General features: G+C 54.0%; 1 pseudogene across 1 annotated transcript; it reads left to right on the forward strand.

Moving 5' to 3' along the window:
- Positions 1-700: 700 nt before the first annotated feature.
- LOC308531831 (ATP synthase subunit O, mitochondrial-like) lies at positions 701-3,054 on the forward strand (annotated as a pseudogene). The gene is made up of 2 exons: positions 701-707; positions 2,516-3,054. The product of its transcript is annotated as an ATP synthase subunit O, mitochondrial-like (transcript).
- The last annotated feature ends 10,559 nt before the right edge of the window (positions 3,055-13,613 follow it).

Raw genomic sequence — 13,613 nt, forward strand, 5'->3', positions numbered from 1 at the left:
TTTTTCTTTTAATTAATTTTAAAAATACATTGTTATTGATTTCAGAGAGGAAGGGAGAGGGGGAGAGAGAGAGAGAGATAGAAACATCAATGATGAGAGAGAATCATCGACTGGCTGCCTCATGGATTGGCTGCCTCCTGCACACCTCACACTGGGGGGATCGAGCCCGCAACCCAGGCATGTGCCCTGACTGGGAACCGAACTGTGACCCCCTGGTTCATGGGTCGACGCTCAACCACTGAGCCACACTGGCCCGGCTTCCTCCTTGCTCTCTTGCTTTTTCAGAACTTTTGCACAGGTTGATAACTCTGGCTAAAATGCTCCACCCCCCACACTCTGCCTGGATATTTCCTACTCTTCCTTCTGGTCTTAACTTGAATATCACTTCCGCTAGGAAGCTTTCCCTAACCACCAGACCAGGGGGGCCGGCATTTCAGGTGACCCAATCCTCTTGTAAGCCACTCAGTGCCCGAGTCTTCTGCTAGACTGAGAGCTCCAAGGGGTTAGGAACCACACCTCTCTCATTCCCCACTGTAATCACCAAATGAGTAGATAATGAATGAATGAATGAATGAATGAATGAATGAATGAATAACCAAATATATTTTTGGTTACAAAAAGCGTGGAAGGAGGGAGGACAGGTGCTTTAGCCAGCCCAGCTTCCGACTGGGAAAGAACTGTCTGGGCTGGTTAGGATATCATGTCGAGTATGACCACCCTCTGGAAGGACTCAGAAAAACAACAACAGGATCACAGAATCAGATTTGGGGCAGGAGAATTGCTGCTCCAATTAATCCTCTCACCGCTCGCACAAACTCCCCACTAAAAGCTCCCTAATGCACAGGGCTCCTGTGCCAAGCGCCAGCATCGACGCTGCACTCTTTCTTACCCAATCAGACGCCAACCTGGAAGGGGAATAGAAACCCAGAAATGGCTCAGCCCACGAAGGGAACTTTGGCCTCAATTCTCAGAGCCCTTCTCCTAGGCCTGTCCCAGTTACGTTTGTTTTCAGAGGAGGAAGCAAACGGTGGCTCTACCCTAGAAAAAAAGCAGTTTCTGGGTGGGAGCCTGCCCTGCGTCTCCTGCTGCCTGGGAGGGTGCAGATGCTGGGAAGCTGGGAAAGAGGCTTCCGGCAGGTGCAGCCACGCTGACCTCCCCGCCTCAGCAGGTTGTAGGCTGAAGCTGTCACTCACGGACTCCCAGGGATGAAGGTGATGCCCCTCCCACCAGAGAGGGGAAATCTTGCTTGCAGCTTACTGACGGGAGAAATAGGATGAAAACTGCTTCTGGGACTCAGCCATCCCAAGGACCTAGCTTGAGAGGATCTGCAGACTGCCAGACAGACAGACAGACAGACAGGGTGTGGGCAGACCTCTGTGGCTGCTGCCTGCACTGAGTCACGGTGACCACTGGCCAGGCACTGCACCAGACTCAGCTGGTCTGCCGGGCACCTGCAACAAGGGAAGAAGGTTCCTTTTCATTTCCCCGTCACTGCGACAAATAAGATTGGATTTGTTGGGCTTGGGTCCGTGGTGGTCCAGAAAATCAGCCTAGGCCACTGGGGCCAGTAACCCAGAAGGTTAGTCCTCTAAGCACCTGCCAGGTTCCCACCTGCTGCCCAGTAAGATACTGGCATAGCTAATCCTCTCAGGGTTCTTCTCCCCTAAAGTGAGGGGCCCCGGTGGTAGGAGGGAGTGGCTGTCAGCGAGGGCAGAGGGATGGTAAAGGTGACAGCTACAAACACTTACTTCGTGCTTCCCACGCCGGGCTGATTGATCTAAGGACTCCGCATGTATGAAACCACTGAATTCTCCAGTAACCCAGGTGCTCCAGCATCCATGTCTTAGCGCCTCAGCACTCCACGACCTCTCTCCACAGAGGGAAAGAGAACTAAGTTGAGCACACCCTCACCCCAGGGTCTAGCTCTGCCACCGGCTCGCTGTGTGGCCTGGTGGAACTTGCTTTCCCTCTCTGGGCCCTGGTTTGCTCACTCTGAGATGGAGGCATGAAGGTCATCCTGTCTACGATTCCCGAGAGACAGAGAACCAGGAAATGGCTGACAAGGGAGGGAAGAGCTTTCTTCTTTCCCCGCACGCCAGGTGCCCAATATTGCAGGAAGCGCATCGGGCTTTGAAGGGTAGAAAAGTTACTCCTTAGCTCATCGGACATTCCCTGAGCATTTACAAAACAAGGCGCCTTCCTTTGCCTGGGGCAGTGATGGCGAACCTTTTGAGCTCGGTGTGTCAGCGTTTTGAAAAACCCTAACTTAACTCTGGTGCCGTGTCACATATAGAAATTTTTTGATCTTTGCAACCATAGTAAAACAAAGACTTATATTTTTGATATTTATTTTATATATTTAAATGCCATTTAACAAAGAAAAATCAACCAAAAAAATGAGTTCATGTGTCACCTCTGACACACGTGCCATAGGTTCGCCATCGCTGGCCTATGGTGCTCAGGACCGTGGATTGGAAACATGCCCACCCTCTCCCGGCTCGGGTCTGACCCACAGCCGAGGGAGGACACGGCTCCTCAGCAGTTTCTGGGCCCTCCCTGCAGGCACGGTGTTTCAGCACATCGGTGGCCAGGGCGTTTGCCAAGCCTGTGCGGCCACCTGTTCAGTAGATAGTGTCGAAGGGCGCTATGCCACTGACCTGTACTCTGCTGCATCTAAACGGAATGATCTGGAACAAGGAGGAAAGGAATCGTTGAGAACAGCACATCTTGAAGGACCCCCCCCCCCCTAAATGGCGGCTTCGATTACGAATCCCTATGGCAAGTGTTCCCTTAAAGTGAAAAGCCTGAAGGACATGACCGCAGAAGAGAGGCTGTCTCCCCTCACGTCCAACCTGATCCAGCTGCCTGCCAAAGACGGTCGCCGGGACAACACCCCTGGCGTCACTTCTGCCCCCCCTACCAGGAGGAGTGTCACCACGGAGAAGGACCATGACAGTGCCCGCGGCATCGCCTGTAGATGAAGCCACTCTTTCTGAATTAAAAACCATCTTGAGCCCAGCCGGCGTGGCTTACTGGTTAAGCCTTGACCTATGAACCAGGAAGTCATAGTTCAATTCCCCGTCGTTTGGGGCACATGCCAGGTGGGCTTGATCCCCAGCAAGGGGTGTGCAGGATGGGGGCATGCAGGAGGCAGCCAATCAGTGATTCTCTCTCATCATTCATGTTTCTATCTCTCTCCCTCTCCCTCTCTTTCTGAAATCAATAAGAATATATATTTTTAAAAAGCCATCTTGAACAGCGTCCTAAGTAAAAGCCAAATATTGAAACTGGAAGTTAAGATTGATCTGTCAGTCATGGGTGGAATGATTGTCCGAACTAAAGAGAAATATGTTGATGTGCCTGCAAAAAACAAGATTCAGAAGCTGAGCACGTTTATGCTGGGGGTTTTTCTGAAAAGTGTTGATTTTTCTGTCAGCAACAATAAAATGCTTCCTGAATAGGAAAAAAAAAAAAAAAAGAAGAAGACATGCCCAGAAGTCATCAAGGAGCAAGGCAGTGCCTGGTGTGGGTCCAGAACGTGGTCTGGACCGTAACGTGGGTTACGGGGGAAGGGGGCTGGTCATCACTTCCAAACTGAGTTGATAACCAAATGCTTCTTGGAGGAAGTCCCATTTGAACTGGGATCTGGAAGGACGCCTAATATTTAATTTGCAAAAACGGTAGGGTGGGGAGGCAGGGCATTGGGGTGTGGGGGAGGAGCATAAGCAATTACACAGAGGCAAAATGGGGGTGAAGAGCAGAACCAGAACGAATGACTGGAGGAGAAGGTCCTTTTGGGAACCGGGGAAGACAATAGAGTATCGCTAATAGAACATGTGGCCTGAGCATGAACTCAGGGACTCAACAGAATTTGCAGCTTTTCTTAGGCCTGTCCTTATAAAGAAGTCTTTCTGGGACACCTCCCCCACCCCCCACCCTCACCCCCGTGCAACACCCACAAAGGCTTAGGACCCACCTCCCCTTCTTGTGAGTTTGCAGGGCCAAGGCACCCAGGTACTGAAAGCCCTTCGGTCAGTGTGTCCCTGGCTTCCATCCTTATGTGCCAGGCACTGTGTTCAGCGCATTACTTTTCCCCTCAGCCTTTTCTTTCCAGCTTTATTGAGATACAACTGACCAATAACATTGTGTGATCTTAAGGTATCGGACGGGATGATCTGATACAAGTAGGTGTTGTGAAATGATTGCAATGAGATTAGTTAACACATCCAAGGCATCCATGACTCACATAGTTACTTTTTGTGGGTGTGATGAGGACATTTAAGAGCTACTCTCTGAGAAAATTTCAAGTATACAGTAAAAAAATTTCAAGTATACAATTTCAACTGGTGTGCTGCAAGAATTTTTACAACATGTAAATACCTAACTATTTAGTCATGGGCACTGACCTCTTTTCCCTGAGATTGTTAAATAAAAATGACAACAGCCAACACAACAACATCTGGTACGAATCAATCAAAACTATACCTGTTTTTTTGTTGTTGTTGGATCTGCAAAAAATATATTTTTTGGTGGGCCACAGAATTTTAGTAATTAGTTTATGTGTGCTGTGAGATGAAAAAGATTGACAATCACTGCAATAGAGTATTGTTAACTAGACTCACCATGCAGTACATCAGATTCCCCGAACTCATTCATCTTATACCTGAAAGTTGGTACCCTTGACCAGCATGTCCCCATCCCCGACCCTAACTCCAGAACCATCCGTCTCCTCTCTGTTTTGACGTCACTCTCTAATTTTTAACACATGACCCCTCTGTGTGGAAGGCACGATCATTATTCCCACTTTACAGGAGAGGCTCAAGGTCACATCTCTACTAAGTGATAGAGTCAAGTTCACACTCAGAATTGACGGGGTCCAGAGCGGAAGTTCCCCAACCACTGCTATGAACTGAATGTTTATGTCTCTCCCAAATCCGCAGATGGAAGCCCTAACCCTCAATGTGAGGTGAGGGTATTGGGAGGTAAGGGCTTTGGGAGGTGGTTAAGCTTAGATGAGGTCACGAGGGTGGGCACCCATGATGGGATTAGTGCCCTTACAAGAAGAGGAAGACACCAGAGCTCTCTCTCTCTGCCATGTGAGGGCACAGCAAGAAGGGGGCAAATGACAAGCCAGAAAGCACGCCCTCCTCAAGAACCCAGACATGCTGGCACCTCGATCTGGGACCTCTCAGCCTGCAGAACTGTGAGAAATAAGTGTCTACTGCTGAAGCCACCCAGCCTGAGGCATTTTGCTATAGCAGCCTGAGCTAAGGCACCTACCCATCCACCGCTCACGACCCTGCAGAGAGCATCCCAGCCTTTGGCATCACAAGGTTCTTCACTGGCAAGGGAGCCGAGTCCCCGAGCACACCGGGTGGCACTGGCGTCTGATACCAATATGAGTTTACCGGCAGAGCTCTTAACGCTACCTCCAGGGCACGTGTCGGGCAAAGAAGGCACAGGATGCATCCCTACCCTCATTCTCCTCAACTAGAGTCTGACAAGCTCTGGAGTCTTCCCGAGGCCCGTACCTGGAGTGTCCCTGGTGGCTGCCAATGCTGCAAGTTACCCAGCCTCTGAGCATGTCTCGCACCAAAGCAGCCCTGCCTGGCCCAGGTTCAGCCAAGTATTTAAGGACCCTGCTAAGGAAAATTATTCCTTAGCTAATCTCTCAGGGGAATGCAGAGGCAAAAATGGGGTATCAGCTCTACATTGGCTTCATCCCCATGTTCCTGTCTCCACTGCTCTGGCCCTAAAGAAGAGGACCAGCACACTCAGAACTTTCTAGAAAATTCTCCGTTCTCTGAACAGAGCCAGAGGCCCCTGGGCGAAGATACCACCACCTGGAGAGGCCTGAGATTCACTTTCCTAAGGAAGGACCCTGTGCCTGGGGAGTCCCAGTTCCCCCGCAGTGCCACCTGGGCCAGCGCTCAGGGGCCATCTGGTCTCTGAGGCGTCCCTCCCACAGAGGCAGCCTCCAGCGCTGCCTGGCCCAGGCTCCGGTGAGTTCTGTAAGGAGCCTTCTTAAAGCGAATCGCTCCTGTTCTGGAGCCACCAGGACACAGGGCCCGATCTCATGCTCTGGGGGAACGGGGAATGGCTGGGGGCTTCGAGCTGCAGCAGCCCGAGCTTCAGGCTGAGTGATTTCAAACTTCTACCCCTGCCCTTCTACCCCTCCCAGGGTGAGCCCCATGCCCGACTTCTAGTCCGACGGGTTGCAAACAGGAAGACATGCCTCCTGGCCCCTCCAAAGTCTCAAGCTCTAGGGACCCCCCACCCTTAGGTCTTAGGCATGACCCAGAGGAAACCTGGTTCCTCACCCTAACCCTCCTCTCAGGGCCCAACATCTTCTAGACAACTCATTGCCCAACCCCCACATGCTGCACTGAGTTATTTTCCCAGGTTCCCACTTCTATCTGATTATGCAAGTTTCTTTCCTCCAGGAAGCCACACACTCGTCACATGAGAATAGCTACAGGTCGCCAGCACTGGGGGGGTGGTGTGTGCAGAAAGAGTCCCCTTTCCTGGACCCCAGAGCCTTGGGTGGTGTCTCCCCACTCCCTGCAGCCAACACAGGGATCCTGGGACCACCCAGGGAGACCAGCGCCGGCGCAAATGAGATCACAACTTGGTTTCCAGTCTCCCCGGAGGATAATCCCTTTTGCAGGTGGCCCTTGCACATGGGCCCTATGCCAGGCAGCCCAGAGCAGAAGACAGTAGCAACTACTCCACACAGGCCAGGGAGGACACAGTGCCTCCTCCTAGGACCAGCCAGACCTGGCTCCAGCCCACTCCGCCGCTCAGATCTCTGGCTCTGGGGGCAGATGCGCCCCACTGACGGCTGGAGAGAGCCACGCTAGAGGCCACGGAGACAGGAACCTTGGCCGCTGCTGCACCAGAACCTGCACCCTGGGGGTTAGTTCTCTGGGGGCCGCAGGGAAGCTGAGCTGTTTTTCTTGGGCTGTTTTTGTAAAAGAGACCCTCGCTGCCACCCAGCACAACTAACCACAGATGAGGAAGCAGCCACACACAGGCTCTGGCCCCCGCTGCTCTCTTGGAGGCCACACTTGGAGCTGCACACGCAAGCAGCCCGCCTTCTGCTTCCCGGCCTACAAGGTGCCCGGACTTCCTACAAAGACCACTAACCGCACCGTTCGTACGTGTGGGCACATCTAGCCAGGCGGCACTTCTGCTGATTTCTAGGGTGGTTTCCAGGACCGAAAAGGAAGAGGTTCTGTCTTGCTGAGGAGAACATGGTCCAAGACGCCCGCAGGAGCTGGCTCCCCGCCTGGCCTGCCGGCTCCTGCCAGCACAGGTCGGCGCCTGGTCCCCGGGACAGGCTCTCTCTCCTCTCAGACCCTCGTCCTTCTGAGGACGCTGGTGAAGGTGTGGAAGCTTCGATCAGGTGTGGTCGGGATCACAGGCACTTTGTTCGGAGAAACAAGAGTCCTCTCCAGCTGTGCGTGCAGGGAAGCATGGGGAACAGGTGAACCGACCCACGGTCCTGCTAAGCACACACACCCAAGCTGCTGGCTCAGAAGCCGCACGGCAACTGGCAGCCTGTCATGTGCTCATTTGCATGCATCTCACGTGTCATCAAAAGGCAGCGTAGCCGAAACCGGTTTGGCTCAGTGGATAGAGCGTCGGCCTGCGGACTGAAAGGTCCCAGGTTCGATTCCGGTCAAGGGCATGTACCTGGGTTGCGGGCACATCCCCAGTAGGAGATGTGCAGGAGGCAGCTGATCGATGTTTCTCTCTCATCGATATTTCTAACTATCTCTCTCCCTTCCTCTCTGTAAAAAATCAATAAAATATAAAAAAAATAATTAAAGCCAAAACCGGTTTGGCTCAGTGGATAGAGCGTCGGCCTGCGGACTGAAGGGTCCCGGGTTCGATTCCGGTCAAGGGCATGTACCTGGGTTGCGGGCACATCCCCAGTGGGGGATGTGCAGGAGGCGGCTGGTCGATGTTTCTCTCTCATCGATGTTTCTAACTCTCTATCCCTCTACCTTCCTCTCTGTAAAAAATCAATAAAAAATATTTTAAAAAAAAATAATAATTAAAAAAAAAGGCAGCATAGATGGTGTGAAGCATTGAGGTGTTTTTTAAAAACTATACCTTTATTCAGGGTGGGTTTTTTTTTCTGTTGTGAAAGTAATTACGCCACAATAAAAACAAATTTCAGACAGGGAAACAGTAAAACGAGACCACCGTGATGAGCACTGTCCAGCCCTTTCTGGCATGCGCACAACGGGGGTCTTTGCACAGGGATAACCAAAGCAGCGCTCCACGTGGTGCTGGGGAACTTCTCAGCTGCGGATTCCTGGCCAGGCCAGCTTCCCCCCCTCCCCATGCCCTGTGGCCTCCAGCTTCCCTCTCTTCCCCTGTCCTGTGGCCTCCAGCTTCCCTCCCTCCCCCTGTCCTGTGGCCTCCAGCTTCCCTCCCTCCCCCTGTCCTGTGGCCTCCAGCTTCCCTCCCTCCCCCTGCCCTGTGGCCTCCAGCTTCCCTCTCTCCCCCTGTCCTGTGGCCTCCAGCTTCCCCCCCTCCCCATGCCCTGTGGCCTCCAGCTTCCCTCTCTCCCCCTGTCCTGTGGCCTCCAGCTTCCCTCCCTCCCCCTGTCCTGTGGCCTCCAGCTTCCCTCCCTCCCCCTGTCCTGTGGCCTCCAGCTTCCCTCCCTCCCCCTGCCCTGTGGCCTCCAGCTTCCCTCTCTCCCCCTGCCCTGTGGCCCCCAGCTTCCCTCCCTCCCCCTGTCCTGTGGCCTCCAGCTTCCCTCCCTCCCCCTGTCCTGTGGCCTCCAGCTTCCCTCCCTCCCCCTGTCCTGTGGCCTCCAGCTTCCCTCTCTCCCCCTGCCCTGTGGCCTCCAGCTTCCCTCTCTCCCCCTGCCCTGTGGCCTCCAGCTTCCCTCCCTCCCCCTGCCCTGTGGCCTCCAGCTTCCCTCTCTCCCCCTGCCCTGTGGCCTCCAGCTTCCCTCTCTCCCCCTGTCCTGTGGCCTCCAGCTTCCCTCTCTCCCCCTGTCCTGTGGCCTCCAGCTTCCCTCCCTCCCCCTGTCCTGTGGCCTCCAGCTTCCCTCCCTCCCCCTGTCCTGTGGCCTCCAGCTTCCCTCCCTCCCCCTGCCCTGTGGCCTCCAGCTTCCCTCCCTCCCCCTGTCCTGTGGCCTCCAGCTTCCCTCTCTCCCCCTGCCCTGTGGCCCCAAGCTTCCCTCCCTCCCCCTGTCCTGTGGCCCCCAGCTTCCCTCCCTCCCCCTGTCCTGTGGCCTCCAGCTTCCCTCCCTCCCCCTGTCCTGTGGCCTCCAGCTTCCCTCCCTCCCCCTGCCCTGTGGCCTCCAGCTTCCCTCCCTCCCCCTGTCCTGTGGCCTCCAGCTTCCCTCCCTCCCCCTGCCCTGTGGCCTCCAGCTTCCCTCTCTCCCCCTGCCCTGTGGCCTCCAGCTTCCCTCTCTCCCCCTGTCCTGTGGCCTCCAGCTTCCCTCTCTCCCCCTGTCCTGTGGCCCCCAGCTTCCCTCTCTCCCCCTGCCCTGTGGCCTCCAGCTTCCCTCTCTCCCCCTGTCCTGTGGCCTCCAGCTCCCCTCTCTCCCCCTGTCCTGTGGCCCCCAGCTTCCCTCCCTCCCCCTGTCCTGTGGCCTCCAGCTCCCCTCTCTCCCCCTGTCCTGTGGCCCCCAGCTTCCCTCCCTCCCCCTGTCCTGTGGCCTCCAGCTCCCTCTCTCCCCCTGCCCTGTGGCCTCCAGCTTCCCTCTCTCCCCCTGTCCTGTGGCCTCCAGCTTCCCTCCCTCCCCCTGTCCTGTGGCCTCCAGCTCCCCTCCCTCCCCCTGTCCTGTGGCCTCCAGCTTCCCTCGCTCCCCCTGTCCTGTGGCCCCAAGCAAGGCAAATGCTAACTACATGAGCTATGACCTTTCTTCACTCAGGGTCTGCTTGGCCTCAAACACAAAGATGAGCTCCCGGAGGAAAACTCTAGCCCCTCAACCAAGTTTGCTCCCAATCCAGGTAAGATGTGTCGGGCTCCTCGGGGAGGGAGGAACAGGACCTGCCCATCAGAGCAGTCCGGGCACAGGGATACCGTCCCACCTGCAGTGTCCTCAGAAGGAAGCCGAGAACTGCTCCTGACAGCCTCAGGCCTCTTCCTTCCTCTGCCGGGGAGATAGCTTCGAGGTGCGAGGAAGTCTTGGTCAGGGCTACCCACCTTGTGGTGGTGGGTGGGCTGTGTTAGTGACATCAGCCCTTTCGCCATGGAAACGGGAGGAGGCGGAGCGGGGGAGGGGGGAGAGGTACAGGGAGAATGGTAAAGAGAAAGTTAGGTTTGAGTCCACTGCACAAACCAGCCCCTGACAGGGACAAAGTGAGTGGAAGGCTAGGAGGGAGAAGTCCTTTCCAAACTCTGCCACATCACGGCACAGGCAGGAACTGCCAATGTTTGCACAGCGCACGGGGGTCGGGGGCAAAGCTGTCAGTGGTCAGAGGCCAGGGGTATCCCACTGCCCCAGGACTGGTCCCAGTCACCCTGGGACTGAGACAACAGTACTCCCTCACAGCTCCAACCCATTCTAGTCACACTGACTGGGAAGCTCTGGGAGAGGGGGTGGGGGCAAATGGCCTTCTACCTCTGACAAACCCTCCCAAGTGGCCACTGGCTTCGTAAGCATTTCTGATTTAATGTTTTAATTTAAATGTTATAATTTTTTTTTTTGTTAATCCTCACCCGAGGATATTTTTCCATTGATTTTTAGAGAGAGTGGAAGGGGAGAGTACCATCGATGAAAGAGAGACACATCGATTGGTTGCCTCCCACATGACCCCCCACCCCCCATCCCCCTCCCCCGCCCCCACCTCCGACCTGGGGCTGGGGACCAAGCCTGCAACCGAGGAACGTGCCCTTGATGGGAATCGAACCCGAGATCCTTCAGTCCTCAGGGCCAACACTCTTTCCACTGAGCCGAACCGGCTATGGCACATTTCTGATTTTAGAAGCCCACACACGGGCTTCTAAAGATAAAATCAATGAAACTCCCTCTAAGGCAGCAATCCCGGCCCCCGTAGCAGGTGAAATTCGGCAATGTCCAGGTGAATTCACCTGCACGCAGTCCATGGCGCTGAGAGCACACTTCCCAGGTAGACACCCTATCTGCTGGCAATGGCTGCAGACAGAGCAGAAGTGATAGCTGGAGGAGAACGCTCGGGCCAGGTATCAGCTATGCCAATCTTGTCAAAGGTTCCTGTTTCCTGGCCGACGTGGAGACTGATATTTGCTTTTACAAAGGCAGAACCGCCAACACAGCGGTGGTTCTTCTGATGCTTCCCGCTTGGCTTTGCCCATCCTCCCATCCAAGGTGCCTGGAGGGCGGGGCAGGGGATGAGGGGGCAGGACACCTGCTAGTTCCCCTGGGCACAGCTGCCAGGAGCTTAGGTCCCCTGCAGGCAGCAGCATTCCCCGAAGCTGCTCACTTCAGTAGTAGCCTCATGGGGTCAGCTTCTGGGCTGCTGCTGCTGCTCCGGATGCAGACTTTAATGGTTTAGGTTAGGGTGTGGGTGCAAGACCTGGTGTCCTTAAGGCATTTAACCTCTCAGAGCCTCCGTTTCACTCACTGTAAAATGACTGCCTGGAGATGATTGAGATCAAGTGAGATAACAGAAGTAAGACACCTAGCACAGTGCCTTCATCATATGCACTTAAGAAATGTTAGCAATTATCATTGTGTTGGCTGAGCTACACACACACACACACACACACACACACACACACACACACACGTCTCTCTCCTGAGGGCCAAAGCAAGGCAAAAAGTGAAACAGCCACCCTACCCCCAAAAGATTACTGCACGCCTAGTGAAGACTGTGAGTTGTGCTGAGGTTACCAAAGGCTAACCACACTCTGTTCTGTAGGCGGCTCATTGTCATTGCAGTTATCAACTTATTAGCGTTTTTTAAGTCAAAAGGACCCTACTCCTTAGAAGTGCGCCCACTCCACACTTAGCCATTCAATAGCAGCTAGAATATGAAAGAGAAGACCTATCTGGAAAAACAATCCAATCCCCTAGCCTTAAATTCAGGGCTACCATGATTTCAGGGACAATGGAAGTTGAAAAGTTTGAGTCCAGTATAACCTCTCTTAGCCAACAGAATTGTCTCAAGGGCACCAAGGTGGAGCACCCGCCCTGAGCAAAAGGGAAACCGAAGTGTCTAACCGTGTTCAAAGAAAAAAAGATCCTGGGTAATTTTATGTGAAAGCTGAAAACTTTGGATTATCCTCAATAAACATTAAATCAAAATCTTGGACCAAGGAAAATGTTCTTAAAACCAGAAATTGGTGTACATACTCATACACACACACACACACACACACACACACACACACACACACAACTAAATGTAGAGCATGTCTGAGTATTATAACATGGACATATTTCAACCCAGAAGGGCTTTTTATAATAACAGATTCAGTTAGAGCCCCACAGCTCACATTAAAAAGAAATCTCCAGTTTATTTCTGTTACTCATCTTGGACTTCAGTGTAACCGCTCACTCTAGATTGCAAATTGAAAACTGCCTTTTCATAGACTCTTCTGAAAACAGTCCCGAAGCACAAATGTGCCAGGAAGCGCGTTCTCTCTCTCTCTCTCTCTCTCTCTCTCTCTCTCTCTCTCTCTCTCTCTCTCTCACACACACACACACACACACACACACACACACACGATGTGGTCACATTTAAGGGCATTTTCCCTGCGGAAAGGAGGCCCAAATTCTCAGCCCTCTTCTGAAGGACCCCGCTATGGCTACGGTGTGTCCACCCAAGCGTACGTCGCCCTTTTCAATGTTCTGACATATTAGCTCTTGGTAAATGTTGCATGAAATTTGATAATCCTGTTAGGGAAGGAAAGATGATTCATAATCATCTCTTCCTAATCCGCAGACCTTTGGTGAAAGCCGGCCTAGGTTTGGGGTTCAGAGATGCGCGGTGAAAGAGTTGGGTTGAAGACAATGACCCTTTCGTTTCAACAGGGAAGCGACAGCCGCCTGTGTAAAGGCTGGATCCAGCCTTCCCGGCGGCCAGGCTACCGGTCCTCCGGGTCAGTCCCCGGGGGCTCTGTTCCTAGGGAGCCCCCTCGGATGGGGCGTCTGAGCCCAGCGGGGGCCCAGAGGGCGGGCCGCGGCTCAGGCCACGTGACGAGCTTCGGTATTTAAATGTGAATTAGCCAAACCTCAGGCGCACCCGGCCGCCAGCGCTGCACGCTTGGTTAATCCGACATCAAATCAGACGCCCCGAGGCCGCCGCAGCCCCGGGAGCCGGGCTGGGGGGGGGGGGGGGGGGCTCGGCCTCGGAGGCCTCCGCAGATATTGAGATGCAAATGCATTCAGGGCTGGGCAGCTGCCGCAACCCTCCGGGGGCTTGTCCACACCCTCGGCACCTTGGGAAGGGGGTGGATGGGGGGGTGGGGGGAGGGAGGCTCAGGCTCTTCTAGGCGATAGCCAGCAGCGGTTCTCAACCTGTGGGTCGCGACCCCTTTGGCGGTGGAAGGACCCTTTCACGGGGGTCGCCTAAGACCATCCTGCATATCAGATATTTACATTACGATTCATAACAGTAGCAACATTATAGTTATGAAGTAGCAACGAAAATAATTTTATG

The sequence above is a fragment of the Myotis nattereri genome (assembly GCF_964212035.1).
Source record: "Myotis nattereri genome assembly, chromosome: 16".
In the NCBI taxonomy this organism is placed as follows: domain Eukaryota; kingdom Metazoa; phylum Chordata; class Mammalia; order Chiroptera; family Vespertilionidae; genus Myotis; species Myotis nattereri.